The sequence below is a fragment of the Cetorhinus maximus genome, chromosome 11, assembly GCF_964194155.1.
Source record: "Cetorhinus maximus chromosome 11, sCetMax3.hap1.1, whole genome shotgun sequence".
NCBI classification, from domain to species: domain Eukaryota; kingdom Metazoa; phylum Chordata; class Chondrichthyes; order Lamniformes; family Cetorhinidae; genus Cetorhinus; species Cetorhinus maximus.
The window spans coordinates 56,480,233-56,486,232 of record NC_135889.1 but is presented as its reverse complement, the minus strand read 5'-3'; the positions used below and the strand labels follow the sequence as shown (position 1 = coordinate 56,486,232).

General features: G+C 37.0%; 1 protein-coding gene across 6 annotated transcripts in view; it reads left to right on the top strand.

The window, feature by feature from the left end:
- The first annotated feature begins 375 nt into the window (after positions 1-375).
- The window catches only part of osbpl6 (oxysterol binding protein-like 6), a 200,434-nt gene continuing 194,809 nt past the window's right edge, over positions 376-6,000 (top strand). For 5 of the 6 annotated variants that reach the window (XM_078552023.1, XM_078552022.1, XM_078552020.1 and 2 more), the window contains exon 1: positions 376-533. The gene's annotated coding sequence lies outside the window, so the exon portion shown is untranslated. Of the gene's footprint in view, positions 534-599; positions 856-6,000 lie in introns of those variants that run through there. The other variant, XM_078552018.1, reaches the window with a different exon arrangement.

Sequence of the window (6,000 nt, the reverse complement as noted above, 5' to 3'; positions counted from 1 at the left end):
CTAAAACAGACGAAAGGGAAGAGTGTAAAGTAATACTCAGAAATGGTGCTTGGGGCACTAAGGATAAAGGGAAAAGTGAGAGATTTAATGTATTTAAACTGGGTGAGAGAGAAACATGGGTAAGGTACTGCATGATACCACCCTCTGTCTTTGCCTTTGTCAGATTTTCCAAAAACAATCTCAAATCTAGCGAAAATCATCAAAATCTCAGGTTTGGCATGTGGGTGCCAATGACAATCCAGTCCGGTGTGATCCACTCCCGCTGTCATGGAGCCGAGTGCAGTTCGATCCGATGTGCTGAGATCCAGTCCTGTGGTGTTTGCCGGCTTCAGTCCCTTTGCTGTGACTGCAGGGAGGAGCGGGTGGGTGGATTGCAGCACATCCCAGCTCACGGATAGTACGGAGCTACGCGCCGGTTGATAGGCGTTTTCGGTCAGAAAAAAAAAATAGTAGCCCGGCTAAGGTAGCTTCGATTGAACCGTGTGGTGCATTTGAGGGAAGAATAATATCTATCCAAGTCAGTGACTTGTGTGGTAGGTGCGTTTCTATTCTACTGGAGCCGGCTGAGGTTTCCGTGTTGTGTTGTGTGTGTGTGTGTGTGGCCTGAATTGCTTCGTTAAATGGCATTTGATTGCCAGTTGTTATTGTAAACTTAATGTCTATTGTTCGGCTGGTGCAAAGACCGATTGTATGCCGGAAAGTTTCCGTCTTGGTGGTGTAAAGCCGCAGAGCAAGGTGAATTTAAAGGTTACGGTAGACTGCAACCAGGATGCTCGATACACCAAAACCCAGAAAGGACCAGTGACAGCATTGCAGATACTGTAAAAGACAGGTTACGTGCGAAATACTTTGAGGGTAAGAGACTAGCATTGTGATGAATGCAAGTAGTCTTCTATGTATATAGTCACGATGCACCATCTAACCACTGAGGTATTTTTTTTCTTGTGTGAACTATTTTTTGTGAAACACTGAAATGTCAGGCCATTGAAAATGTTCTTAAATATGTCATTTAGTCTCAGTGACAACATCTAGATGTTAAGCCTATTAAAGCTGGAAATAGTGTTTACATATTTCAACAGTTCTACAAATTTGGGGGAAATAAATAAACAATTTACATTTGTAAGGCACCTTTTGGTATTGTATAGCTAGACTTCTTCATTCTTTATATTGTTCCCCTGAGCAAAATGGTAGAAAAGTCGAATCTCAAACATCAGGAAGGTGTACAATGCAAAGTGAGGACATTAAGTTCAAACTTAATTATGAGTAAACATTTTGCGGAACAGAGCCACAAATCTGGTTATTCTCTTGCTTAATCCAGTTTTTTCAGAATTCATTTATTTGAAGTATTAGCTAGTGACTTCGACGTGGCGTGCAATGTGATGTCATTGTGTAAAAAAAGAATTTTGAATGCTGAAGATGAGCTAAAAAGATCCATTGGAAAATTGTTTAGAAATAATTATTTATGAAAAGAAATGCAATTTAACATGTTTTTCACAGAACATATATTTACAATGATAAGTATTGAATACTATTTTAAAGACAACCATTGATTTAGCATCAATAAATCTGTGAATTATACTCAAAATGATACTTTTATCACATACTTTGAGTTGATCTCCTGTGGAATTGCCCACAAGTAATCCAGGACTTGCAGTGCAATTTTTAATGTCTATCACATTCCCATGTTATCAAATTATGACAACAATTCACTCATTGCTGTATTGCAGCAAATTTACTGGAGCAATACATTGTGTATGTGTGTAACTAAAAAATTTAGTTATCAGTGAAGAGGATAGAAATAGACTTCAGGATTGGTGAGAAGTGCAGACACAAGGCAGATAAAATTTAATGCAGCTAAGCTTGAAGTGATATATTTTAGGAGGATGAATAAGGGGAGGCAAGATAAACTAAATGGTACAATTTTAAAGTGGGTGCAGGAACAAACACACCTTGGGATAAACAGCCTTGGAATATGTGTACACAAATCATTGAAGTTGATAGGAGAAATTGAGAAAGCTGTTAAAGAGACTTATGGGATCCTTGGCTTTATAAATAGAGGAATAGAGTTCAAAGGAAAGGACGTTGTACTAAACCTTATAACACTGATTAGGCCCCAAATGGAGCATTATGGCCAATTCTGGGCACCATAGTTTAGGAAGAATGTTAAGGCCATAGCGAGAATGCAGAAGAGAATTACCAGACTGGCATAAGGGTTGAGGGATTTTAGTTATGTGGAAGGACTAGAGGAGATGGGCTTCTCCTTGGAGCAGTAAAGGTTAAGAGGACATTTGATAGAGGTGTTCAAAAAGGGTTTTGATAAAGTAAGTAAAGAGGAACTGTTTGCAGTGGCAGAAGATTTTGTAATTAAGTTTAAAGTAATTGGCAAAAAAAACCCAGAGGTGTCAGAGGGAAAAAAATCAGTGATTTGATATGAACATAGATGCACTTTCTGGAAGGGTGTGGTGTCAATAGCAAGCTTTGAAAGGGAATTGGATAGATCAATGGGAAGTATTTTTAGGGCTATGGCGCAAGAGCAGGGAATTGGGATTAATTGGATGTCTATTCCAAGCAATGGACACAGGCATAATGAAACAAATGGTCTCCTGTGCTGTGTCATTCTGTGATTGAGTTAGGTAAAAATATTGCACAATTTACTTTTCCCAGCACATATACTGGCGTCAGATATATTTAGAATATTAGTTACCTATTTTATAAAACTAACAATAAATGCCACTAACTTTGTCCGTCCATCCCAAAATCTTAATTCCATGCTATTTACATTACAGTTTTTTTTGCTTTACCTCTCACAGTGGATTTGCAGTATTTGCTTAAGGTGCTGGTACTTTGTTTATTTTCCCTCTTCCCTTGATCCCCAATTCCCTTCTCAGTTATTTACATGATCATAAAGGTTACCTTGTTTTTGCTCTTTTTATACTTCCTATGTAGATATATAGTTCTTGCTGAAATGGTTAGTGTAGCATTATTTATAGATCCACCAATGATCAAGCGACCATGGTGCAGGCCTAACTCTTTGGCAGCAGTATTCCAGGTCAGTGTCAAAGCCTTTCATGAACATGCCTAGGCAGGAAAGGCAAAACATCAAATGCCCTTCTGCGATACAGAAAAACATAAACTTCATTAACTCAATATGTCTATTTAAACTGAATAAAATAATGGGAGTGGGTGGGGATGAGCTGAAGTTGCACTTTGGGGGTGAATGGTTACCTGTATTGCAATGGATGCATACCAGATGCAAGACTTTAAATTAGATCAACAGATGTTGCTGTTTCATAAGCATAAGCAACAAGATTTCAAATGTAGATTGAGCTATTTTTATCAATATAATGCCATGCAGGCTCATCACTTAGTATTTCTTTGGTTTGGTATGTATTTCTTTTATGTTTTACAATAATTACTAACAATGTCTGAACAGCTTCTTTACACATATTATTCTGAAATCAGAATTTTGCTGAAAGTTTTCCAATTTAATTGTCATGCAGTAGAGATCCTGAGCAAGGATTGCAAAGTTTGGTATTCACTTAGATATGTATAATTCAGATTAGAGCAACAAAAATGTATAGGTGATAAGTTACTTCAGTCAACAATCAAAACATTTTTCTAAATGTGGTAAGTGAGACTTTTAATAATTGATTGCCATTTTAGCAAATATTGAACGCTCATTCCTTGTAAAATTTTCAAATGTGTCTGGTGCTGGTCATCTAGCTGCTTTTAGAATGGTTTGCACCTAACCTTAAAGCTCTATCATGTAGCCTCATCTGCATGAGAAGTGAATTGTGGCACTTGTAAAATCAACTCTGGCTGATGAAATTATACGATTTATTTATAATTCAATGTTTACTAATTTGGTCAGATTAGCAGTTTAATGGAAGTTTTATTTTACCTTTCTAGGAATGAACATTTAGGTAGTAACATTTATGGACTCTTGCTAGGCACTGTGGTGTCGATAAATGATATATTTTGCAAACCTTACGTCTAAAAATACTTCACATCCTTGCAAATTTTTATTGAGGCTAAAATTCCAAAAATCTAACATTGTAATACAAATCAAAGTTATCCACATCGCTGTTACGAATTTTATTCTCAAAGTGCAGTGATTGTTACCATTTGTAAAAGTGTGATCAATACATTCCAGTGCCTCTAGTGAAGGAGATGTTACGAGCCTTGAAAGAACTTCTATCTTATTAATGGAACATTCTAAAGATTTTGGGACAAGATTAAGAGAAGACAGAGTTCTTCCCATTCTTTTCTGTGGGGATATTTGGATGCCATCCTTACAAAGGAACTAGGTCATTAGCTGATTGACAGTTGTAGGGATGTTAACAAACCTATTTGATTCACGTATGTTAGGAAGATTAAGAGTATCTGAAGGAAAGAAGAAAAGGTTATGATTGAGGCAATTAATTCAGGCATAGATTATGGAAGGATTTTTAAGTGCTTTGGGATGTTTTAATATATTAAAGGCACCATAACTGCAAGTTATGTTCTCATCATCAAACCTCATTGAAAGACTAATTTGCAATTGCAACAAAAAATGTTGTAGTTCTGATTTTTTCCACACAATCTGTTATATATTTTGTCATATGAGTTTTGACTTCTTTGTAGAGTTCACGAGTGTCTTTCAGGAGTTTTATAGACACCTATTTGTTCCGTTCTTTGACTTCTTGATGTACATGCATGGACAGACATATTTGCTAGTGCACTGCATTTTGGATGGGCATCAGTGATTTTGAGGCATTGTTATGTTTGCAAATGAAAATTAGTGATACCTTCATCTTCTGTGACCTATTGCAGTCGATTGAATGCCACAGTGAGCAAAATTGTTGGTTAATCAGGAATCCCCATCCATAGAATATAGGGGAAGGGTGTCAGCCTGAATGGTTGGAGACAGGAAAGAGAGTGCTTATGTGATCTGAGGCAAAAAGAGATCTCGGTTTGAACTGGATATCAGAAAAAGAAGAGCACCAGTGTGAACTCGGGCAAGAGAGCATGAATACTGTCTTGACTGGCTCAAGAGAAAGAAAAGATGCATTGAATTAGCAGAGTGCCACTGTGAAATGAGAGGAGGAGGAGAAGGGTACCAATTTAAACTTTTACAGGGTAAGTGGGGCAATTGGAGTCATGGAAACAATATGAAACTCTAGCATGAACTTGCAGGGGGAGGAGAATCATGAATTGAGGAGAAAAAGTGTCTCCTTGTCACTTGGCAGCCATAGATATAATCAAATAACAGAGCTCCATCTCTGCAAGAATTGAAGGAAAATTTGATATTTTCTGACTTCTAAGCAAGTGAAGGAATACTGGGCATGCCTGATCTCCAGTGCAATTTCAGTCTAACCACATACCAAAGGGCTGTTTTTCAATTGTCAGCTTTCTTTTAAGCTTTTATCAATTTTCTAGGTTGGTGTGTAAAGATCGATTATGTGAAAGATTGGGTAGTGTTACTCATTACATAATGTTGCTTCTTGCCTAATGTTAACAATTTCAGTCAGGAGTGACTTAGGACCATTTTTCTTACCACCACCACCTCCCCCCCCCCCCCACCCCCTCCAATTTTCCATGGGCATGTTCTTAGTTAAACATTAATTCCTCAACTTTTTCTTTAAGACATGAAACCTTTCTTTGATGGTACTTGATACAGCTACCATGTATTACAAAATTTCTACAGTGTTTAAAAGCTTCTATACTACCACTACTTTACATTACTTCAAAATGGCTGAGTGTTTTAAAATACCTTTAACATTTCAGTGCTTGGCATACTATGGGTGAATGTTGTAAATTTCTTTGACCTTGACTAATTGACAACTTTGTCAACCTGCCCAGGATCAACACAAACTACAGCTAGTTAACAGCACATAGCTAAGTGTATGATTAAATGTCAAAACATAGTGTTCGAACCTGGCGATATAATAATACTTGAGATTAATCAAAATTCTAAGTGTAAGGATTTTTGAAAATATTTTTGAAAACTTTTGCAAGGTG